The sequence below is a fragment of the Ahaetulla prasina genome, chromosome 18, assembly GCF_028640845.1.
Source record: "Ahaetulla prasina isolate Xishuangbanna chromosome 18, ASM2864084v1, whole genome shotgun sequence".
NCBI lineage: Eukaryota > Metazoa > Chordata > Lepidosauria > Squamata > Colubridae > Ahaetulla > Ahaetulla prasina.
The window spans coordinates 5,577,448-5,602,967 of record NC_080556.1 but is presented as its reverse complement, the minus strand read 5'-3'; the positions used below and the strand labels follow the sequence as shown (position 1 = coordinate 5,602,967).

At 43.7% G+C, this 25,520-nt stretch overlaps 1 long non-coding RNA gene across 3 annotated transcripts in view; it reads right to left on the bottom strand.

Annotated features, from left to right (window-relative positions):
• LOC131186920 (uncharacterized) overlaps nt 1-24,073 on the bottom strand; it is a 37,067-nt gene extending 12,994 nt beyond the window's left edge. Inside the window, exons 1-3 of one of the 3 annotated variants that reach the window (XR_009152450.1) lie at nt 18,458-24,073; nt 15,443-16,616; nt 11,435-11,608 (exon numbers count right to left, since the gene is read on the bottom strand). This is a non-coding gene — a long non-coding RNA (uncharacterized LOC131186920). Of the gene's footprint in view, nt 1-1,073; nt 1,732-11,179; nt 11,609-15,442; nt 16,617-18,457 lie in introns of those variants that run through there. The other 2 variants (XR_009152448.1, XR_009152449.1) reach the window with 2 other exon arrangements.
• Between the last annotated feature and the right edge of the window lie 1,447 nt (nt 24,074-25,520).

The window sequence follows — 25,520 nt, the reverse complement described above, 5'->3', positions numbered from 1 at the left end:
GATGCCCAGGGGCCAGCAAGCTCCATGTCTCTTTTTTTCACACAGATTTCCTATTTTCTGGACATTTGGGGGGGGGTCCCTGCTACAAAAGTAGAGAGAGAAACTGGGGAAGGGTCTTAAAATTGAGGAGGGGGGCTTCTTCAGTGAAGAAAAAAACCCGATCAGTCCTGATCCACCGGTTCACCGTCCTTTTATTTTGGCCGTGCAAAATCCACCCGGTTTGAGCGCGGCGGGGTTTGTGCGAGTATATAATTCCTCGATTATATTGTGTCTGGAAAAATCAAATCTACTTTTCCCATCAGGCTAAGGGGATTATTGCACCCATCCATGATAGCAACCTGCTCTGACAAAAGATGGTTATTTGAGGCATGTATCTCAAGCAAAGCTGGTTAGTTGGGGGTTTAGTACAGAAAGAGATCAACCCAGGAGTGGGATTTTGCCGGTTCGGACTAGTTCGGGCGAACCGGATGCTAATTTTAATCTGGTTCGCCAAACCTGTAGTTTCAAGGACTGGCTGGCCCCGCCTGCCTCACCCCGCCCCTTCCAGGAGTCTCCACGTTAGAGGTTTTTTTTTTATTTTTACTTTTGAAAGCATTTTTTCTTCCGCAGAAAAAAATGCTTTTAAAAGTAAAAAAAAAAGCCTCTGATGATCGCGCGGCTCAGCTGGGATCGTCAGAGCCTTTTAAAAGCATTTTTTTAACAACCTCTTCGGCCGAACAGGTTGTAGAAAAAATGCTTTTAAAAGTTAAAAAAAAAAGTTGGCCATGCCACCCAGTCACATTACTCCCCCATTATCCACACCCACAGAACCAGTAGTAACAAATCTTACATTTCACCACTAGGTATTGCATACAAAATTCTACTTACTAATGTTTTACCTGTAAATGACTTTTTCAGTTTTAATCACAATAATACCCGCGCGAACAACCGCTTTAAACTCAACCATTCTAGAATAGAATAGAATAGAATAGAATAGAATAGAATAGAATAGAATAGAATAGAATAGAATAGAATAGAAAATACAGAATGGAATAGAATAGAATAGAATAGAATAGAATAGAATAGAATAGAATAGAATAGAATAGAATAGAATTGAATTGAATTGAATTGAATTTTATTGGCCAAGTGTGATTGGACATACAAGGAATTTGTCTTGGTGTATATGCTCTTAGTGTACATAAAAAGAAAAGATACCTTCATCAAGGTACAACATTTACAACACAAATGATGGTCATAGGGTACAATTTAACACTTAATGATACAATAATAATAATAATAAAAATAATAATTTAATTTTTATACCGCCCTTCTCCCGAAGGACTCAGGGCGGTGAACAGGCAGATAAAATAATACAATACATTTCAATAAAAACACTATTTAAAAAACTTATTCCAAAAGCCTAAATTTAAAATACAATACAAAATATAAAATAAACCCCAATAAAATCCATGTTTAAAAACCCTATTAAGCCAGTCCTGCTCGGAAGAATAGATATGTTTTAAGCTCGCGGCGAAAGGTCCGGAGGTCAGGAAGTTGTCGAAGTCCTGGGGGAAGCTCATTCCAGAGGGTAGGTGCCCCCACAGAAAAGGCTCTCCCCCTGGGGGTCGCCAGCCTACACTGTTTGGCTGACGGCACCCTGAGGAGGCCCTCTCTATGGGAGCGTACCGGCCGGTGGGAGGCATGTGGTAACAGAAGGCGGTCCCAAAGATATCCCGGTCCTATGCCACAACACTTAATGATAAGCATAGGGTACAAATAAGCAATCAGGAACAATCAATATCAATATAAATCATAAGGATTGTCAGCAACAAAGTTACAGTCCTACAGTCATAAGTGGAAAGAGATGGGTGATGGGAACGATGCGAAGATTAATAGTAGTGCAGATTTAGTAAATAGTTTGACAGTATTGAGGGAATTATTTGTTTAGCAGAGTGATGGCAAACTTGATTGTAAAAAAAATAAATGATTTCTGTAATAGAGTTGTCAAAGTCTGGAAAGCCCTACAACTAATATTTCGTTTCAGTCACAAATGGACTTCCATGGACCTTACTTCATACCCTGTTTCCCCTAAAATAAGTCATCCCCTGACAATAAGCCCAATCGGGCTTTTGAGCGCATGAGCTAAACTAAGCCCCCCCCCGAAAATAAGCCCTCTCTGAAAATATTTAAACGGCAGAGCTGGAAATCAGGTAAGATGGCAAGACACGCCCCATCTTGCTCTACCCGCCCCAAAATAATAAGACCTCCCCGAAAATAAGGCCCAACGCTTATTTCGGGGTTCAAAAAAATAGAAGACAGGGTCTTATTTTCGGGGAAACACGGTACTCAAGCGGTGAGCAGAGGGGGCGCACATACATAAGGGCGCTAACGTGCCCATCGGCTCTATCATTGTTATTTTTATTCTCTGATCCTTGTTCTCGTTTTTGTTTGACAAAACAAATAAAATAAAATAAATAATTAATTTCCCCTCTGGCTTGTATCTGGGTTTTTTGTCTTGAAACCATAAGCAGACATTCTACCTCAAATGAGCATCTGCAACCTGAGAATAGCAGTATCCTACTCTGTAAGAAAAGATCTCAAGCAGATTTAAGTAAATCTACTTAAATCTTTAAGAAAATGTTGGATAACCATTTGTCTGAAATGGTGTAGGGTTTCCTGCCTGGGCAGGGGGTTGGACTAGAAGGCCTCCAAGGTCCCTTCCAACTCTGTTCTTATGTTATGTTATGCAGAAATCCGCTTTGGAGATCTTTAAAGAAGCAGAAAGCGCTCTACAAATGCAAATGCGACCATAAAAACGTGCAGTGTGGTATAAGTCTTAATAAGTCTGTAAGTCAGCCAGGAGGTGGCGCTATAGTTTATTTTTACCCAGTCCTTAAACTTTTTTCCGCAACCTGTCCCAACTCAGTCTCACCCCATCCCACCTTTTCCACCGCACTCATCTGTTTCCTCTCCCTTTACGTAAAAAAAAATGGCCTAGAGTTAGAAGAGAGCTCCTCCAAGGAGGTTGCGTTCAAAAAGAGAACCCCAAGGAGCCTCCGCTTCACCTGTGGAATTCATTGCCACAAGGTGTGGGGGACGGCCAGCTGACTTGGAAAGCTTGGAAAAGGGGATGAGAGGAATGTGGTGGGGAGCAGGACCATCCATCCGTCTTAAGAGGCTCAGTGGTATCGCCACAAATACCAATCTGGTGACTGTTTCACTAAGAAGGAAGCTCTGAGCCACAGGAAAATGTCTTTTAATTATCAGCCAAAGTCTTTTTCCGGACATTCCCATCCCTTGGTCACCAGTTTCTGTCTGCGGGGGGATTTCTTTTCTCCTTCCTTCCTTCTTTCTCTCTCTCTCTCTCCTTCCTTCCTCCTTCCTTTCTCTTCCTTTTTTCTTTCTCTCCCTTCCTCCTTCCTTCCTACTTTCTCTTTCTTTCCTTCCTTCTTTCCTTCCTTTCCTTTCCTTTCCTTCTTCCTTCCTTCCTTCTTTCTTATTTCCTTCCTTCTTCCTTCCTTCTGTTCTCTTCCTTTTTTTCTTTTTTTCCTTCTTTCCTTCCTTCCTTCTTTCTTCTTTCTTTCTTTCTTTCTCTTTCTTTCTTTTCTTTCTTCCTTCTTTCTCTCTCTCCTTCCTTCCTTCCTTCCTTCTTTCTCTCTCTCTTTCCTTCCTTCCTTCCTTCCTTCCTTTTTTTCTTTCTTTTTTCCTTCCTTCCTTTTATTTCTTTTTCTTTGCTTCCTTTTTTCTCTCTCCTTTCCTTCTTCCTTACTTCCTTCCTTTCTCTTTCTTTATTTCTCTTTCTCCCTTCCTTCTTTTCTCTTTCTCTTTCTTTCTTTCTCTCTTTCTTTCTTTCTTTCTGTCACGTCACTCTTCCAAGCACATTAACTCTGCATTTTATCCTTCTAATCCCCTTGTACCCAAACAAGCCAAAAGGTAAAGTCAATAGGATTTTGACCCATTTCGGGAGGGAGATTCCCAAAGGGCATCTCTGCCCAACTTCCCAAAATGTTGATCTGCCCGATTAGATGCTAATCACCAGACTTAAGGACACAGCAGAAAAGGAAAAAAGGGCGGGGAGGGCAGAGAAAAGCAGCTTCTAGACGCGTTGCAAATTCCTTACAAGTATTTTTTTCCCCCTGATATGAAGCCTGCTCGTGGATACATGGCGTATTTTCACAAGGTATGTGGGGTTTTTAATTCCCATGTTTTCCAGCAAGGAATTATTGAGGTAGAGTAGGACAATCATGTCTCTCTATTTTATTCAAAATGGAAATGGGAACTTTTAACGACCGATGGCCTTTTAATACTGCCATCTGTGAATTTAATCTATTTGGCTTCCGACTGTGTGAACATTATAATAGAAGTGCATATAAGTAAGACCACACCTAGAATCCCACATCCAGTTTTGGTCACCACACTATAAAAAAAACACTGAGACTCTAGAAAGAGTGCAGAGAAGAGCAACCAAGAGGATTAGGGGATGGAGGAGAAAACATACAATGAACGGTTACAGGAAGTGGGCCTGGCTAGTCTAGTGAAGAGAAGAGAAGGACCAGGGGAGACAGGATATCAGTCTTCCAATATCTGAGGGGCTGCCACAGAAAGGAGGGGATCAACTTATTTTCCAAAGTACCTGAAGGCCAGACAAGGAACAATGGATGGCAGCCGATCAAGGAGAGATTCAACCTAGAAATAAGGAGGAATTTTCTGACACCGAGAACCATCAATCCATGGAACAGAAGTTGTCTTCAGAAGTTGTGGGAGCTTCATCACTGGAGGCTTTCAAGAAGAGACTGGACTGCCATCTGTCAGAAATGGTGTAGGGTCTCCTGCTTGGGCTGGGGGGTTGGACTAGATGACCTACAAGGTCCCTTCCAACTCTGCTAAAACTGTATCTATACATCCACGATGCAGATGGGGTCTCCTAATCCTTCTGTTCTCTTCCTTTTTCTTTCTTTCCTTCCTTCCTTCCTTCTTCCTTACTTCCTTCCTTCTTCCTTACTTCCTTCCTTCTGTTCTCTTCCTTTTTCTTTCTTTCTCTCTTTCTTTATTTCTCTTTCTTTATTTCTCTTTCTTTATTTCTCTTTCTTTCCTTCTTCCTTCCTTCTTCCTTCCTTTTATTTCTTTTCTTTCCTTCTTTCTTATTTCCTTCCTTCTTCCTTCCTTCCTTCCTTCTTTCTCTTTCTTTCTTTCTTTTTCCTTCCTTCCTTTTTCTTTCTTCCTTTTATTTCTTTTCTTTCTTTCCTTCCTTTCTCTTTCTTTATTTCTCTTTCTCCCTTCCTTCTTCCTTACTTCCTTCCTTTTATTTCTTTTCTTTCCTTCTTTCTCTTTCTTTCTTTTTCCTTCCTTCTGTTCTCTTCCTTTTTCTTTCTTTCCTTCTTCCTTACTTCCTTCCTTCCTTCCTACTTTCTCTTTCTTTCTCTCTCTCTCTCTTCCTTCCTTTCTCTTTCTTTATTTCTCTTTCTCCCTTCCTTCTTTCTTATTTCCTTCCTTCCTACTTTCTCTTTCTTTCCTTCTTCCTTCCTTCTTTCTTATTTCCTTCCTTCCTTCCTTCCTTCTTCCTTACTTCCTTCCTTCTTCCTTACTTCCTTCCTTCTTTCTTATTTCCTTCCTTCTTCCTTACTTCCTTCCTTCCTACTTTCTCTTTCTCCCTTCCTTCTTCCTTCTTCCTTACTTCCTTCCTTTTTCTCTCTCCTTTCCTTCTTCCTTCCTTCCTACTTTCTCTTTCTTTATTTCTCTTTCTCCCTTCCTTCTTTCTTATTTCCTTCCTTCCTTCTTTCTTATTTCCTTCCTTCTGTTCTCTTCCTTTTTCTTTCTTTCTGTCACGTCACTCTTCCAAGCACATTAACTCTGCATTTTATCCTTCTAATCCCCTTCTACCCAAACAAGCCAAAAGCTAAAGTCAATAGGATTTTGACCCATTTCGGGAGGGAGATTCCCAAAGGGCATCTCTGCCCAACTTCCCAAAATGTTGATCTGCCCGATTAGATGCTAATCACCAGACTTAAGGACACAGCAGAAAAGGAAAAAAGGGCGGGGAGGGCAGAGAAAAGCAGCTTCTAGACGCGTTGCAAATTCCTTACAAGTATTTTTTTCCCCCTGATATGAAGCCTGCTCGTGGATACATGGCGTATTTTCACAAGGTATGTGGGGTTTTTAATTCCCATGTTTTCCAGCAAGGAATTATTGAGGTAGAGTAGGACAATCATGTCTCTCTATTTTATTCAAAATGGAAATGGGAACTTTTAACGACCGATGGCCTTTTAATACTGCCATCTGTGAATTTAATCTATTTGGCTTCCGACTGTGTGAACATTATAATAGAAGTGCATATAAGTAAGACCACACCTAGAATCCCGCATCCAGTTTTGGTCACCACACTATAAAAAAAACACTGAGACTCTAGAAAGAGTGCAGAGAAGAGCAACCAAGAGGATTAGGGGATGGAGGAGAAAACATACAATGAACGGTTGCAGGAAGTGGGCCTGGCTAGTCTAGTGAAGAGAAGGACCAGGGGAGACAGGATATCAGTCTTCCAATATCTGAGGGGCTGCCACAGAGAGGAAGGGATCAACTTATTTTCCAAAGCACCTGAAGGCCAGACAAGGAACTGTAGGAATTTAGCACCCACCCCCCTCCTAGAAGAATGAAATATTCTAGGAAATATTTTAAAAAGCAGAATATTATACCTTCCTGGATGAGAAATGGAGAAACATATTTTAAAGACAAAGGAGCTCCCTGCAACTTCCTGACTCCCCCACCTTTGTCAATGGGCAATTAAGGCTTCAACCAAGCTCACTCATTCTCCCCACCTTTGTCAATGGGCAATTAAGGCTTCAACCAAGCTCACTCATTCTCCCCACCTTTGTCAATGGGCCATTAAAAGCCTCAGCTAAGCTCACTCATTCTCCCCACCTTTGTCAATGGGCAATTAAGGCTTCAACCAAGCTCACTCATTCTCCCCACCTTTGTCAATGGGCCATTAAAAGCCTCAGCTAAGCTCACTCATTCTCCCCACCTTTGTCAATGGGCAATTAAGGCTTCAACCAAGCTCACTCAATCCCCCCATGATTTGCAACACAATACAACTGAAACTCACCACATGGCAAGGCTCAAGCAAGCTTGAGAGACAGCCAGCAAGGCTAGCTAAGACCCCCACCCCCTGGGAGTCTGACAACCAATCAGGATACTCTTCCTGTGCCCCAGAAAGGTCAAAGCTCAGAAAAATCATAAAACCAGGGAGCACACAGGATCTCAGCCCTTTTCTGTTCAGGAACTCAAGCCATGTGATCCTGACCACCATTAAACCATCTTTCCAAGCAGCCTCCATGTTTCCAGTGTCTTTGTCCCCACTTGGAACTGAACCCAGATGGATATTTCTTCCAACAATTGGCGACCCAGATGGGACTCCAAGCTAACCTAACCAATGGACCTGGCCCAGGTAAGCCTCCTTGCTAGCAGCAGACCCATTGAGTCTGTGGGTAAGTTTTCCTGGACCTTGGCCATTTGGAACTAGGTTTTAAAGGGGTTTTGAGTGTTGAGCTCAAAGACTGCTTGGAAAGAAGGTGAGTACCTCTAAATTTTAATTTTAAGCATGGAAAAGCATGGGAAATATGTGTATGCCTGCATGTGTGTGAATGAGAGAGCCCTGCTCCCAATCACAGCTGGATCTTGCATCCTCTGTGCATTTCCTAACCGCAGAAAGACCAAAAGTCTGGAGAGCATGGGGGTTTTGCCAGAGCACAGGACCTTCTGTTAGGGAAGGAAGAAGTGTGTGTGTGGGATTCCACCTAAGGAAACAGTCTGATTCCACCTCTTTGAGCAACCTCTAGCCGCACCTCTGCCTACTGCTAGCTCCACCGAGCCGTGACCGGTAGGATAGAGAAAGCAAGGGGGGGAAGCCAAACGTGGAACTTTGTGTTTATTGGGAACGGAAGCCGAGCGAGAGGAAAGTAAGTGTGAATGAAGCAATTAAGAGAGTAAAAAAGGAGAAAAGGAGAAAAAAAAAGGAAGCAGGAAATCTGCTTGGGGCCCTGGATGCCCGGAGGCTGCCAGTACTGCCTGGTATGCTAAAAAGGAAGCAGGAAGCAGTGTTGAAGAGGTGCTCGTACCTACTGGCAGGGCAGTAGGTCCTCTGGGATCACCTTTTTTTGATCCAAACTGGAAGCTCCCTTAACAGGAAGGTGCCCATACTTCGACAGAAGGGAGTCGAAGTCCTTCCCAGAACTTTTTTTTCTGAAAATTGTAGGAGGATCCACCCGGCTAGGCCAAAGTGAAAAATAAAACCTCACATCGGAGAGGGAAACATGGGAAGCAGTAGCTCGAGGGTGGAGGAAATCCCTGAAAACCTGCTGGGGCCTGAGTGCCCGGAGGCTGCCAGTTTTACCTGGTATGCGGAAAAAGAAATTGAGGAAATTGTGTAATAAAGATGAGAATAGGAAACAAATTTGGCTAAATAAAGGTACTTAAAAGAAAAGGGAAATATATAAATAGGAATGTTTGGGTTTTTGTTTTGTTTGTTTGTTTGTTTGTCTCTTTCTCTGTCTTCTATGGAACCACGTGGTCTGTCTGTTAAGATTTGTGCCTTCCCTAATTTAACTGAGATTTATGGCGGGAATGATCAGTGTGTGTGTAAATCTCAGAGTTTTGTTTTCCTCTCTGTCCTCCTTGTTTTTATGTGTGTATGTCTGTCTTTGTGGGCCCTTGAAGTAATTGTAACTGTAAAATGTATCTGATCTCTAGAGACAAGAATTTTAAATTATTAGGGAAAAACAAAAAAAAAAGGTTGAAGCAATAAAATAGGGAAAAGAGAGAGAGAGAGAAAAGAAAGAAAGCCTTTGCCCTATTTTCGTGTGGCCACCGGGAATAGGATACAGAGAACTTTTCATTTCTGCTTTTGTCTCCTTCTCTCTTTATCTTAAAGTAACAACTCAAGTTTATAAGGAAACGTTTTAAGTTCACTTACAAGAGAAAAAAAATTCAGTCTTGCATTTACTGTGTGTTTAAATGATTTTACCTGTTCCTGAAGCATGTGAATCCAGTTTTTCTTTCTCATCAGTTGTGTCTCCATTTTGTTGAAACTGCATTACCTTTTAGTAACTGCAATATTGATGTGTTGTTTCTTTTCAAACTCTGCCTGCAAGATATCTACCCCCCTCCTTTTTTAATCCTGTTACAATGCCTTTCCTGAGAAGATTACCCACAAAAGTGGGGAGGAGATTCTGTTCTAATGTCTTTCAGCCCTGAAAAGATGACTCTGCAACTGTGGAAGCAGAGCACATGGTTCCAGATGCTGCCCCCAGAGGAGACCTTCCATTTGTTGGAGCCAGGAATTGAGTTTGAATCCAGCCCCCACTGAAAGCCATCACAGCAACCAGATTGGAGCAGACCTTTCCAAACCTGACTGGCCAACAAGCATGCCACCCAAAAGATATGAAAGAAAGGACCCTGAGATGTACAAGTAAAGACTAAAAGACTCTTTTCAATTCCCAGAAGACAACTGGAAAGACTATGGGGGAGGGTGGAAAATTCATTGTAAGGTTTTCTTTCTTGTCTCATTTACATTGTAATCAGTCTAAAGTATTCATGTAAGGATTGTATTTGAGTGGCTGCCAGTTAGTTCTGAACACCTGAGATTTCTGTCTAATGGTAGGGAAATTTGTCCAGCATGTTTGTATTGTTTGTATTGCCTGAATTGTAAAAGTAGCTGCATACACAGGCACACACAGAGAGACACACCATTCAGAATTAGACTGAAACTATTCCCTTCACTTACCTCCACACAAGACTTCTAGATTGATTTTTGCTCTGTGGCACTAAAAGCCCAAGGAGTCAGATCTCCCTGCTAATTCCATGGGGGAGGGGCATCCCCCTCAGGCAATTCCTCTCTTGAAGAGATAGCAGAAAAAGTGATATCCAAAACCCAAGCCCTGAATGACTCACAAATGATGCTGCCCAGTTGCCCAGTAAAGCAAGATATGTTGCACTGGTGGTCTCATGAGTAGAAGTCCCAGGGCTCATTGTGTGTAATTTTTTTTAAAAAAAAAAAGAAAGAAAGGAAAAGCCTGGATTGCACACTGATTAACCTCAATTTGGACTGAAAAAAATCTTGGATAGACTAAAGTAAGAGCTAGGGCAGGTTTAGTAACCAACCCTTGGAAATGAGCAGCCTGTAATTTAAAGGAAAACCATGGCTGTGAAAATTTTGGGATGTGTGCTTGCTTGACCTGACTGGAAGCTCTCAGAAAGTGATATCTAACAGCTGAAATTAATTGGCATAGAAAATTGGATACTGTAAAATTCTTACCAGAACTTTTCCCCTGGCTGCTAGACCTTCATGGTTGAAAGCTTTTGGGAGCCACTGAAGGAATCTTTTTTTCTGTTGTCTCTATCAATGGCTTCCTTTGCATCAGGAAAATTAAAAGCACCCACTGATTTGATCAATTTTAATTTTGCCAAGAGCATGTTTCAAAACTCACCTTTTGAAAAAAAAAAAAAAGTAGGGATTGTAGGAATTTAGCACCCACCCCTCCTAGAAGAATGAAATATTCTAGGAAATATTTTAAAAGCAGAATATTATACCTTCCTGGATGAGAAATGGAGAAACATATTTTAAAGACAAAGGAGCTCCTGCAACTTCCTGACTCCCCACCTTTGTCAATGGGCCATTAAAAGCCTCAGCTAAGCTCACTCATTCTCCCCACCTTTGTCAATGGGCAATTAAGGCTTCAACCAAGCTCACTCAATCCCCCCATGATTTGCAACACAATACAACTGAAACTCACCACATGGCAAGGCTCAAGCAAGCTTGAGAGACAGCCAGCAAGGCTAGCTAAGACCCCCACCCCCTGGGAGTCTGACAACCAATCAGGATACTCTTCCTGTGTCCCAGAAAGGTCAAAGCTCAGAAAAATCATAAAACCAGGGAGCACACAGGATCTCGCCCCTTTTCTGTTCAGGAACTCAAGCCATGTGATCCTGACCACCATTAAACCATCTTTCCAAGCAGCCTCCATGTTTCCAGTGTCTTTGTCCCCACTTGGAACTGAACCCAGATGGATATTTCTTCCAACAGAACAATGGATGGCAGCCGATCAAGGAGAGATTCAACCTAGAAATAAGGAGAAATTTTCTGGCAGTGAGAACAATCAACCGATGGAACAGAAGTTGCCTTCGGAAGTTGTGGGAGCTTCATCCCTGGAGGCTTTCAAGAAGAGACTGGACTGCCATCTGTCAGAAATGGTGTAGGGTCTCCTGCTTGGGCTGGGGGGTTGGACTAGATGACCTACAAGGTCCCTTCCAACTCTGCTAAAACTGTATCTATACATCCACGATGCAGATGGGGTCTCCTAACTCATCAACATTCAGCAACTCAAAGTATCCCAAAAGTTATTTACTAGAGAAAATACTCGGTTCCCACAAGCCTGGCATTCAAAATGTAGAAATATGCACCTACCCCCTTGATCGAGACTCGGTGGTAAATATTTGCACTTGATGGACTTTAATCCCTTCTCGTATCACTTCCTCCGCAATCTGATGATGGGAAGCCCATATTACATGATTGAATCTGCGGCAGAGGCAGGGAAAAAACCCATAGCCTCTCAGCATGATTCCTGGCTAGTTTGATTGCCTGAGCAAAGATCGGAAAAGGAAGGAAGAAAAAAAAATGTAATTTCTTTCTGAGTTCCTAGAAGGAGGAGGGTGAGGGCAGGGGGTGAGACAATAATAATAACAAAGTTGGAAGGGACCTTGGAGGTCTTCTAGTCCAACCCCCTGCCCAGGCAGGAAACCCTACACCGTTTCAGACAAATGGTTATCCAACATTTTCTTAAAAACTTCCAGTGTTGGAGCATTTACAACTTCTGCAGGCAAGTTGTTCCACTGATTAATTGTTCTCACTGTCAGGAAATTTCTCCTTAGTTCTAAGTTGCTTCTCTCCTTGATTAGTTTCCATCCGTTGCTTCTTGTCCTGCCCTCAGGTGCTTTGGAGAATAGCTTGACTCCCTCTTCTTTGTGGCAACCCCTGAGATATTGGAAGACTGCTATCATGTCTCCCCTAGTCCTTCTTTTCATTAAACTAGACATACCCAATTCCTGCAACTGTTCTTCATATGTTTTAGATCAAAGAGAGGTCAGCTACAGGAGGTTAGATTTTGACTGAAGGTGAGGAGAAGGGAACAGTCAATCAATATCAGAAGATTAGAGGCTTTTAAACCAAAACCAAACCATGCACCTTTGTATGTCTACACAGGTATGTCTAGTTTAATGAAAAGAAGGACTAGGGGTGACATGATAGCAGTCTTCCAAAATCTCAGGGGTTGCCCCAAAGAAGAGGGAGGCAAGCTATCAATCAATAGGAAATTCGTTCTTTTTCCACTACTCTGAAGTCTCGCTGTGTTTGCAGACCCCCCTGGACTAGATGAGCTACAAAAAGGTCCCTTCCAATTCTGTTAATCGGTCAAATCTGTCCCCTCATCCTTAACCATATTGGCTGATACTACGTGGGCATTTGAAGAGCCATCCAGCCTCCATTCCACTAGAAATGTTGCTTGTGCTAAGTCCAGTTTAAAACCTGAGAGTGGGTAGAATCCGGTTAAATATTATCTTGCCTGTCAGTGAAACCAGCCGTCCCACAAGTTGAATGCGTGGCCATCCGTCAGGGAAGCAGATTTGGGAGATTCCTGAAACTTGTCCGGGCTTGGACTTGATGACCTCTAAAACCCCTTCCCACTTTTAAGAGTTTGGCTCGGCTCCCACCTTGCATGAGTCACCATCAAACCATCATGCCTTCGCCTGATTTAGCTTAATGCAGCGGCGCCAAGCCTATAAATCATAGTTTACGGTTCAACGCCACGCGAGAAGCCAGCAAATAGCACATTACTCATTAGGCCGCGATTCTCCAAGCCATCACTTAGCGAGAGATGTCCTTTCTATCATTTCTCTTCTCGGGTTGACTTTGGTGATTAATAATATTTTCAGCCTGCATCTTGCATGCTTCCCGTTCCCTGTAATTGTGATGATCCAAGGCGTGGCAAGAAAGCAGCCAGATCTAACTCCCCTTTATTACTCCAACTGTACCCCCAAACATTTCCACATTTACTACAAGCCCTGGAGCAGGGGCGGGATTCAAAACCCGTTGCTACTGGGCGCTTGCACTCGTGCGCAATGCTTCTGCGCATGTGCAGAAGCATCCGGGCAGGTGGGCGGAGCCTCCCACTGCTGCTACCTGTTCACCTGATCCGGGGCAAACCGGTAGCAACCTACCACTGTCCTGTCATTTTTTTTAATAAGTTTTTTTTTATTTTGTTTTAATACAAACATTTCATCTTTCAAACTCTGTGTCGTCTGGGTATGAATATTTTGTGCAATAACAATTTAAAATTTACAACCAGATTCGTTATTTTATCTATTCTTAAATTAAGACTAATACCTAACGTACCTGCTATGATAACAATCCCCTTCTTTAACTCGTTTAACTTTGTTAAAACATTTTCCATATTTCACTCATTTCTACTTAGAATAAAATAACAGAGTGGGAAGGGACCTTGGAGGTCTTCTAGCCCAACCCACTGCTTTGGCAGGAAACCCTACACCACTTCAGACAAATGGTTATCCAACATCTTCTTAAAAACTTCCAGTGTTGGGAGCGTTCACAACTTCTGGAGGCAAATTGTTCCACTGCTTAATTGTTCTAACTATCAGGAAATTTCTCCTTAGTTCTAAGTTGCTTCTTTCCTTAGTTAGTTTCCACCCATTGCTTCTTGTTCTACCCTCAGGGGCTTTGGAGAATAGCTTGACTGCCTCTTCTTTGTGGCAGCCTTTGAGATATTGCAACACTGCTATCCTGTCTCCCCTAGTCCTTCTTTTCATTAAACTAGGCGTACCCAGTTCCTGCAACTGTCCTTCGTATGTTTTCGCCTCCAGTCCCCTAATCATCTTTGTTGCTCTTCTCTGCACTCTTTCTAGAGTCTCCACATCTTTTTTACATCGTGGCGACCAAAACTGGATGTAGGATTCCAAGTGTGGCCTTACCAAGGCCTTATAAAGTGGTATTAACACTTCACCTGATCTTGATTCTATCCCTCTGTTTATGCAGCCTAGAACTGTGTTGGATTTTTTGGCAGCTGCTCCTATATTGGCTCCTGTTTAAATGGTTGTCCACTAGGACTCCAAGATCCCTCACACAGTTACTACTATTGAGCAAGGTAACACATATACAGTTCCCGTGCGTTTTGTTTTTCTTAAGCCTAAATGCAGAACCTTACTAGCTGTGTTACCCTGAAGAAATCCTTCCGTTCCCCACCATCCAGTCAGAGCTGAAGAAGCTTCTTGGATGAGAAGCGAAATGTCTTCAAAGAAAAAAAAATCCAGTTGCCTCTTGAAAAAAAACACACCTTTGGGACAACCATGGCCGGGGTGACTGAGAATCTCCATAGGCACACAGAAAGTTGTGTTTGTGCGTGCAAATTAACAAGCCCTGTGTCATTAATCAAGGGCCTCTGTGGCTCAGACTGGTAAGACAGTCTGTTATTAACAGCAGCTGCCTGCAATTACTGCAGGTTCAAGCCCCACCAGGCCCAAGGTTGACTCAGCCTTCCATCCTTTATAAGGTAGGTAAAATGAGGACCCAGATTGTTGGGGGCAATAAAAGTTGACTTTGTATATAATATACAAATGGATGAAGACTGTTGCTTAACACAGTGTAAGCCGCCCTGAGTCTTTGGAGAAGGGCGGGATATAAATGCAAATAATAATTAAAAAAAACTCCAATGCATTCAGTCCTATTTATGGACAGGGGGAAGAATCCTTTCCCCTCTCTTGCTGAGTTGTAAGAAACTCTATATATCTGTGCCTGTGTATTAGTAGAAAGAGGGGGAAAAAAATCTTTCTTTTTAAATAGCTGGAGTTTTATCACTTCCCCTCTCTTTCCTGCCCCTTTCAAGCTTCTGCTAATGGGAAAGGCAACAGTTACATTAAGGATTTGGCTAAACCTCAAGATTACGACTTCTCCCTTCAACTGCCTTTTTTCTCCTTGACGTTTGGCCCCCATTAATCCTGATTTTTATGGATTTAAAGGGACAGCAGATTCGCAGGTTGGAAATTCCCCCCACGACGGAGGGCGATGGGGAATGAGGTGGGGGAGGAGAATAAAAAAAAAAACCAGGAGAGGACCCCCTTCTGACTTTTGGCTACGGAACCCCAGGAGACCCTCTGCTGTGTTATTTCAAAGGTTCGGGACAACCTTTGCGGTTGCCACCGAGAGAAAAAATGTATGTATATAAACATGTTTGCCTGCCTTGAATCTTAATATCATCCCTTCTTACTGGAAATGACTTTCCCAGAAGCCGTAATCCTGTTTTTTTTTTTAAAAGAGGACTCTAAAACTGGATTTTATTCCTTTGCATAACTTCTCCCCACCCATTCACCCTCTCCCACTGGTTTAACATTTATGATGTCGACCTACCAAGCTGTGTTTTTTGCACGTGATATCAAATTTGAGGGCTCCTGACAGGACAAGGACGTAAGTGCAGAGTAAGCTTCCTTGATGGGGATAACACCGATGGTTAAAACGTGGAAGCACCCATTCACTCTTCCAGCATAAAGTTGTTCCTTTCCCAGTTCTGGCCTTTTCCATGTAGTGCTCTGTCCATTTGAGCTGCGTCCGACCCATCGCGACCCCATGGACAATGTTCCTCCAGGCCTTCCTGTCCTCTACCATCCTCTGGAGTCCATTTAAGCTCACACCGACTGCTTCAGGGACTCCATCCAGCCACCTCCTTCTCTGTCGTCCCCTTCTTCTTTTGCCCTCCATCGTTCCCAGCATTCGGCTCTTCTCCTGTGAGTCCTTCCTTCTCATTAGGCAGCCAAAGGATTTGAGTTTCACCTTCAGGATCTGGCCTTCTAAAGAGTAGTCAGGGTTGATCTCCTCTAAGACCAACCGGTTGGATGGCCTTGCAGTCCAAGGGACTCGCAGGAGTCTTCTCCAGCACCAGAGATAAATATAAACCTTCAAATCTTCTTTTGAGGATTTCTTGTAGCGGCATGCAATCGTTGTTTTTCAGACATCTGGCCTTAATTTCCACCCCTCCTGCCTAAATAATTGATAGGACTTCTGCGACTCTCCAGATTTCCCCCAGCCTGTTATTCTTGGATCTGCAGGCGATTCAACACACCATCCACCATTCATAAGGAATTTAACAGGCAGCCAGAACTGATGTTGCCGATGGTTCTGTGGTTCCTGGGCTCGGCATGCTCGAGATAACCACCTTTAAGATCTGTAAGTCGCGGTTAAGAACTTAGTGGATTGTGTGAATCAAGCCACTACGGCCTGCGCAGTAGATTAGGAGCAGAACAAGCCGTGGTTAAGCACAGGATGTGAAACCATGCAACATGGATCAGTGGCCAGCTGACTCATAAAGGTAAAGGGTCCCCTTGCACATCTGTGCTAGTCGTTCCCGACTCTAGGGGGCGGTGCTCATCTCCGTTTCAAAGCCGAAGAGCCAGTGCTGTCCAAAGACGTCTCCGGGATCATGTGGCCGGCATGACTCAACGCCAAAGATGCACGGAACACTGTTACCTTCCCACCAAAGGTAATCCTGGGATTAGAAAACTTAGAATTCCGCCGACTCTGACAAGACCTGTGTTTAACACACAGAATCATCTATTATTGCAATGTCTTTCCTGTTAAAGACTACTTCAGCTTCAATAACAATAATACAACAACAAACAATAGATTTAAACTTAATGTTAACTGCTTCAATCTTGATTGCAGAAAATATGACTTTTGTAACAGAGTTGTCAACGCTTGGAACAGACTGCCTGACTCTGTGGTCTCTTCTCAAACTCCCAAAAGCTTGAACCAAAAACTGTCTACCATTGACCTCACCCCATTCCTAAGAGGACTATAAGGGGCGTGCGTAAGTGCACAAAAGTGCCTACCGTTCCTGTCCTATTGTTTCATTCAATATATGTGCTTGTATATAATGTTGTGACAAAAATAAATAAATAAAAAAGGTGGTCCCTATTTTTCTACTTGCAGTTTTTACGTGCTTCCGAACTGCTAGGTTGGCAGAAGCTGGGACAAATGACGGGAGCTCACTCCGTTCCGCGCCACTAGGGGTTTGAACCGCTGAACTGCTGACCTTACAATCGATGAGCTCAGCATCTTAGCTACTGAGCCACCGCCACTGAGCCACCATAGATGAGCTCAGCATCTTAGCCAATGAACACCTCATGGCTGTTCCCAGTTGAGATATTTCCCCTTATTTCTTCCTGGGGGGTGGGGGAGGGAAGACTCAGCAAAAGAACTCAAATCTGGTGGTTTGTAGAAATGGTTAACAGACAGTCAAAACATCCCCTCTGTCAAACCTCTTCCTGTATCTCTCTAAAATAGGAACCATGAAAGAGTTTTAGGATTTGTCTATGGAGATTCTCAGTCCTTCAGGTCACAGTTGGAACAAAGATGCTTCTCCCCCCAATCCAAAAAAAAGGCAACTGTTCTATTTATTTATTTTGCTTGAAGAGGTTTTGCTTGAAGAGGTTTTTAAAAAATCCATTTTGTACAATGCGGCAGAGAAGCGTGGTGGGAGGGGAAGGGAGGGGGGCAGGAAAGATTTTTATTTCACTGTTATTAGCCCCTGACAGTGTAACTAACTTTCCTATCTTATAAAAAGATAGGTTGTCCAATGAAGCAGGTTTTTTTTTTTTACTTCTCTCAATTAATCCCAACCATAATACTAATAAATCCGGCAGGAGCTGTAATTAAATACAGCCAGCCTTGGGCACCTACGAGCTGTCAAGAGAAATGGGGGAAGAGAAATATTTTCTCCTTAGGAGCGTTAACGGATGTAATCCAGGATGGAGAGATTTCTCCGAAGGAAGAGATAAACGCCCAAAGCTGGGATGTAAACCTTTCTGGGTTGGGTTTTTTTTTCCTTTTTTTTTTCTTTCAGAATACTTTTTTTTAAATTTTTATTCTGTTCATCCGCATTTGGCTACCTGTTAGCATGGCAATTGCGTGGTCAGCAAGGCATTCATTCCCGTGCAATGTGAAAATGAGATTTGAAAACTGAGAATCTTAATAGTAACGTTATATCGGAATTGAAAGCATGGGTGAAATCCAGCAACCGCACTCAACGTGTAGTCCTCAACAGAACTACATCCACATGGAGGGAAGTATGCAGTGGAGTACCCCAAGGCTCTGTTTTAGGCCCAGTACTCTTCAACATCTTCATCAATGACTTGGACGAGGGGATAGATGGGGAACTCATCAAATTTGCAGATGACACCAAGCTGGCAGGAATAGCCAACACTCCAGAAGATAGGCTCAAGTTACAGAAAGATCTTGACAGACTTGAACATTGGGCGCTATCTAACAAAATGAAATTCAACAGTGAAAAAAGTAAGGTTCTACCTTTAGGCAAAAAAACCCCAAAATGCACAGGTACCGTATATGTGGTACCTTGCTCAATAGTAGTACCTGTGAGAGGGATCTTGGAGTCCTAGTGGATAACCATTTAGATATGAGCCAGCAGTGTGCAGCAGCTGCCAAAAAAGCCAACACAGTTCTGGGCTGCATAAACAGAGGGATAGAATCCAGATCACGTCAAGTGTTAAGACCACTTTATAATGCCTTGGTAAGGCCACACTTGGAATCCTGCATCCAGTTTTGGTCGCCACGATGTAAAAAAGATGTGGAGACTCTAGAAAAAGTGCAGAGAAGAACAACAAAGAGGATTAGGGGACTGGAGGCTAAAACATATGAAGAACAGTTGCAGGAACTGGGTATGTCTAGTTTAATGAAAAGAAGGACTAGGGGAGACAGGATAGCAGTCTTCCAATATCTCAGGGGCTGCCCCAATGAAGAGCGAGTCAAGATATTCTCCAAAGCACCTGAGGGCAGAACAAGAAGCAATGGGTGGAAACTAACCAAGGAGAGAAGCAACTTAGAACTAAGGAGAAATTTCCTGACAGTTGAATCAGTGGAATAACTTGCCTCCAGATGTTGTGAAAGCTCCAAAACTGGAGGTTTTTCAGAAGAGGTTGGATAACCATTTGTCTGAAGTGGTGTAGGATTTCCTGCAGGGGGTTGGACTAGAAGACCTCTAAGGTCCCTTCCAACTCTATTCTATTTGGGACAGCAGTTTCCATCAGGTCTAGTGGAGAGAGGGAATGGAGGGAAGTTTCCTGACAGTTAGAACAATTAATAAGTGGAACGACTTGCCTTCAGAAGTTGTGAATGCTCCAACACTGGAAATTTTTAAGAAAATGTTGGATAACCATCTGACTGAGATGGTGTAGGGTTTCCTGCCTGGGCAGGGGGTTGGACTAGAAGGCCTCCAAGGTCCCTTCCAACTCTGATGTTATGTTATGTTATGTTAGTCTAAAGTATGTTGCCTACACAGCTGCATCTTCTGCTTTGGGTGCCCGAAGAAAAAAATTCCCATTTCTCTGTGCAAATTATCGGTTTATTTGCAGTTCTGTGATAAAAGTAACACAGAGGCCATTCCCCCGCCCCCATGCTCTCAGGTGTTTACACTCTACAGAGCCCTTTTTTTATTTTATTTGCATTTATATCCCGCCCTTCTCCGAAGACTCAGGGCGGCTTACACTGTGTTAAGCAATAGTCTTCATCCATTTGTATATTATCTACAAAGTCAACTTATTGCCCCCAACAATCTGGGTCCTCATTTTACCTACCTTATAAAGGATGGAAGGCTGAGTCAACCTTGGGCCTGGTGGGGCTTGAACCTGCAGTAATTGCAAGCAGCTGCTGTTAATAACAGACTGTCTTACCAGTTTGAGCCACAGAGGCCCTTAAAACAGTTTGGGGATATCTGTCAGCCATCAAGCCAGCCAATTTGTCAATACCCTTGCAAAGCTATCCCAGATGACTAAACAATTAAAACAAGATTATTATTTCCCCCCCCCAGTGCAGTTTTCTTGTTTAAATCAAGCCTCACGTCTTTGGAGAAAATATTGGCGCTGGGTTCAAACGGAGGCACCGTTTTCTCGCGATGTGCAACTTTTTATCTGTTTAAAATTCTGCCTTTGATTTTGGACGTTTGCAAAGTGTTCGGGCTTTGCTTGCAACGCCTCCCAACTCCCTAGAGGGCCCTTCCTGGGAGACCGTTCCCGCCTGCTTGGATAATGATTTTCGGATAGCTAAATTTATTAATGGGAGCTGGAATATGTTCTGAAGAAAAAGAGAAAAAGGGAATGTTAGCCAGAAGATGATGCCAAACAAGTAGAGGGATAATCTTTGTTTTGTCAGCTGGGGCCACAGGAAACCACCGGAGTCCAGTTCCAGCCCATCTTTTTTTGGGGGGGGGGGTGTTTATTATTGTGTTCGCTGCCATTTTCATTATTGTCATTATTCACATTTTTGACAACGTGCTTCCTTTATCTGGGGCCCCCCTTCACATGTTACTGGACTCAGTGGTGGGATTCAAGTAATTTAACAGCTGGTTCTCTGCCCCGATGATCAGCTGGGTAGGTGTGGCTCGGTGGTCATGTGACCGTGTGGGCGTGGCCAACTCAACGTCAGTCACATCGATGGGCGCTTCGCCTTAGCTGTTACAATGTAACGGGGGTTAACCAGAGAGGCAGTTTCTGCAAGCAGGGCAATAAAGATTAGGCTAGAAACACCATCAGAATGTTTCCTTCCTTACAGGATTAGCCCTGTAAAGTTGGGGGGGGGGGAAACCAAAATAAGATTTCTTCCAACAACCGGTTCTCCGAACTGCTTAGAAGGTTAACAACCGGTTTTCCTGAATAGATGTGAACCGGCTGAATCCCACCACTGACTGGACTGCAACTCCCATTAATGGCCCAGCTGGATAAGGATGATGGGAGCTTGTTCCTCTGTGTTTCAGAGGAAGCTAGCTTAATCTTGGGCTGTTAAAACAAGCTACAGCCAAAGCACATCATTTCTGAAAATGTATCTAATGTGATTGTTGTATGTTTAGCCCTTCTTGTTTAGTGGATTAGGTGGTCCAGCTAGTTAAACGATCCCCAAGTCCTTGCATTTATTCCAGGGGTGCTATTCAGCAGGTTCTGGAGAACAGGTAGCGGAAAGTTTGAGTAGTTCAGAGAACTAGCAAATACCACTTCTGGCTGGCCCCAGAGTGGGGTGGGAATGGAGATTTTTGCAATATTCTTCCCCCTGGACTGGGGAGGGAATGGGGATTTTTGCAATATCCTTCCCCCTGGACTGGGGAGGGAATGGGGATTTTGCAGTATCCTTCCCCCTGGAGTGGGGAGGGAATGGGGATTTTGCAGTATCCTTCCCCCTGGAGTGGGGAGGGAATGCGGATTTTGCAGTATCTTTCCCCCTGAAATGGGGAGGGAATGGGGATTTTGCAGTATCCTTACCCTGGAGTGGGGAGGGAATGGGGATTTTGCAGTATCCTTACCCTGGAGTGGGGAGGGAATGGGGATTTTGCAGTATTCTTCCCCCTGGAGTGGGGAGGGAATGCGGATTTTGAAGTATCCTTCCCCCTGAAATGGGGAGAGAATGGGGATTTTGCAGTATCCTTACCCTGGAGTGGGGAGGGAATGGGATTTTGCAGTATCCTTCCCCCTGGAGTGGGGAGGCAGTATCCTTCCCCTGCGATGCCCACTAAGCCACACCCACCAAGCCACACTAAGCCACACCCACCAAGCCACGCCCACAGAACCGGTAGTAAAAAAATATTGAATTTCACCACTGACACACACACACCAAGAACTTCAGAAGTTTGCAAGCGTGTGGGTATAACATCACTCGACCTGTCACTGAAAACGAAGACCTTCCAGCAAACAAAACTTTCAAATTAATACAGTATTTTATTTTCAAAATATCACAAGGGGCACGTGAACCCCATCAGGCCCAGGAGGTGCAATGTAATCTGACAGAGATGGTGTAGGGTTTCCTGCCTGGGCAGGGGGATGGACTAGAAGGCCTCCAAGGTCCCTTCCAACTCTGTTGTTATATTATATTAAACAAGGAACAGCAAGAAAAAAAAATATATAAAAAGAAATTCAAATAATTGCAGTCCTGATTTGCATACGAAAAAAAAAACCCACAACAAAAACAGAAAGCTTATAACTAAGACTCCCTTAAAAAAAAAAAATCCAGCATTTTCTATGTCATAGTTGCTCCAAGGAGCCTCCAGGTTTAATCCAAACGGATGAGTTAACCCACTTTCTGGAATTCCAAAATGCAATGAATCACAATCTAATTAAAAAAGGCTGGATTAGCATACACGTCTAAACCACACACAAAACCCAGATAAAAACTAATGAGGTTAACGCGTTATCAGCTGGAATCTCCCAAATCTTTCCTAGCTGATTAACCACACTGTGCAAACATTCTCTTCAGGTAGTCAGAAAAGCAGCCCCTCTAAAGTTGTGGGTCTAAGCAGAGAAAAATCAGTGTTGGTTTATGTTGGAATTACGAATGATATGAGCCTACAATCTCTCTGGTGCCCTCTAAAGATAAAAGGTCAAGGTTCCCCTCACACATATGTGCTGTCGTTCCTGACTCTAGGGGGCGGTGCTCATCTCCGTTTCAAAGCCGAAGAGCCAGCGCTGTCCGAAGACGTCTCCGTGGTCATGTGGCCGGCGTGACTCAACGCCAAAGGCACACGGAACGCTGTTCCCTTCCCACCAAAGGTGGTCCCTATTTTTCTACTTGCATTTTTACGTGCTTTCGAACTGCTTGGTTGGCAGAAGCTGGGACAAGTCACGGGAGCTCACTCCGTTACACGGCGCTAGGGATTCGAACCACTAAACTGCCGACCTTTCAATCCACAAGCTCAGCGCCTTACCCACTGAGCCACCTAGTGCCCTGTATAAATTGGATATAATATAAAATAGAGAATTGCCAACATTGGCTTCACCCAACACATTCCAGTCATCGTTTATGGCCAAGAGTTTGGCATGAATCTGTGGTTTTTATACCCTGGTTTATGAGGGCGTGTGTGGCTTGAACTCAGTTAATTGACGTATTTAACCACAGTTAAAATAAACCCACCCCTTCTTGCAACGTACCAATCTGGTACATTTGGTCCGACAGTCTAAAAAGGAAAAAACCCATTTTTTTTAAATTTGCATTTATATCCCGCCCTTCTCCGAAGACTCAGGGCGGCTTACACTATGTTAAGCAATAGTCTTCATCCATTTGTATATTATATACAAAGTCAACTTTATTGCCCCCAACAATCTGGGTCCTCATTTTACCTACCTTATAAAGGATGGAAGGCTGAGTCAACCTTGGGCCTGGTGGGGCTTGAACCTGCAGTAATTGCAAGCAGCTGCTGTTAATAACAGACTGTCTTAACAGTCTGAGCCACCAGAGGCCTGAAGTGTGTTGTGGGCATTTTTGCAGAATGGCCATGATCTCGTTTAGCCAAGGCAGGATAGGATTTGGGCTTGATTTATTTTTATTTTTATTTTGTTTTTGAAGGAAACGTACGAAATTACGGCCCATCATAAATACTTTCAAAGTTTATGGAGTCCAAAAGCGATGAGAAATATCCTCGAAATCAGGTTAAAGCTAAGTCAACCTTGGTTTTATAACACAAGAACACCTTGGATGTGTATAGATAGGTGTGTGTGTGTGTGTGTTTTAAAAATTAGCTTTTGTTTGGGCAAAGCAGGGAATATACCAAGATCCTCGGTTCTTAAAATTCGGCTGTTCAATCTTTCTCCTCTCTGTTAGATTCAGTGGCGGCATTCAGCCGGTTCACGGCGAACCGGTGGTAGAATTATGTGAAATTCACTTCGGGTTAGATTCCCCTCAAAAATTTTAGGAAGGAATTTCACAAACTTAAGTGCTCCTTTAGCTGCGAAAGAAAAGCCCTGCTCGAGTACCCACGACGCCTTTCTCCTCACCTTGGCATGCAGGGAAGCGATTAGGAAACGTTGCCTGAAAAATCTTTACGGATCTAATCAAACCAAACAACGGTTTATTAAAGTCATAGGCCAGTAAAAATGAATACGGTGTTGTTAAAAGAATGAGGAAATGGGAGAAACACCCTTTTGCAGATTAAAAATTACTGCAGGTTCAAGTCCCACCAGGCCCAAGGTTGACTCAGCCTTCCATCCTTTATAAGGTAGGTAAAATGAGGACCCGGATTGTTGGGGGGGCAATAAGTTGACTTTGTATATAATATACAAATGGATGAAGACTATTGCTTGACATAGTGTAAGCCGCCCTGAGTCTTCGGAGAAGGGCGGGATATAAATGCAAAAAAAAAAAAGGGTTTAAAAAAACCCCCAAGATGGTACTTATTCCTTGCTCTGTCTCTCTCTAAATCAAATTAATAGCATTGGAAGGGGCCTTGGAGGTCTTCTAGTCCAACCCCATACTCAAGACATGTGTCCTTATTCCATTCTTGACCAAGAGAATGGTCCAGAATGGAATAACATCTCCAGTAATGGAGCACCTGTAACCTCTGGAGACTGGAGGGCAAGTCCTTCCACTGATTAATTGTTCTCACCTTCAGGAAATTTCTCTTTAGTCCTTGGTTGGATCTGTCCTTGTTCAGGGACTATTTTGTGACCTACCCCTTGCACAACCAGCATTTCCCAAGACAGTGTTAATTTGGAAACGAAAACCTAGAAGATGGCATCTTTGGGTGTCTGTGGTGATTATTGTCATGATCTTCAAATGACAATTTATCTCTTTGTCATTCAAAGGGAACAGAGAGAAGGGAGGGAGGGAGGGAGGGAGGGAGGGAGGAAGGACGCAGTGGCAAATTAAGGCTCACTGGTGCCCTAAGCACTGAGAAATCTTGGTGCCCCCTTATCAATTTATTTATTTTTTTACAAATCTTCATTGGTGGGTTTTTTTTTCTTCCCTTTGGGCCTGGTGCCCTAAGCATGTGCTTAGTTTGCTTAATGGTTAATACCTGTTATGTATGGATGGGTGTCTGGAATTTAAGAGTGAATAAGGGAGGGAGGGAAGGAAGGAAAATGAGTTTGGGAAGGAGGAAGGGAGGGAAGGATGGATGGATGTCTGGAATTTAAGAGTGAATAAGGGAGGGAGGGAGGGAAGGAAAAGTGGAGGTTGGGAAGGATGGGAAGGAAGGATGTAATTTAAGAGTCCTCCCTCTCCAGGACAAGACACTTGGGGTGTCATCTCCCCCCTCCTTCAAAGCCCCTACCCCTCCCTCCCTAGGACAAGACATTTGGGGTGTCACCTCCCCCTCCTTCAAAGCCCCTCCCCCTTCCTCCCTCGGACTCTTTCGGGTGTCACCTCCCCCTCCTTCAAAGCCCCTCCCCCTCCCTCCCTCGGACCCTTTGGGGTGTCACCTCCCCGTCCTTCAAAGCCTCTCCTCCCTCCCTCGGACCCTTTGGGTGTCACCTCCCCGTCCTTCAAAGCCTCTCCCCTCCCTAGGACAAGACACTTGGGGTGTTACCTCCCCTCTCCTTCAAGGACTCTCCCCCACCCTTTGGGGTGTCGCCCCCCCCCTCCGAAAAGCCTCTCCCCTTCTCCTGGTCAAAGCGCCCAGCGGGGCAGGCGGAACGCCAGGCGACAAGACAGGAGGCCAGGCGGG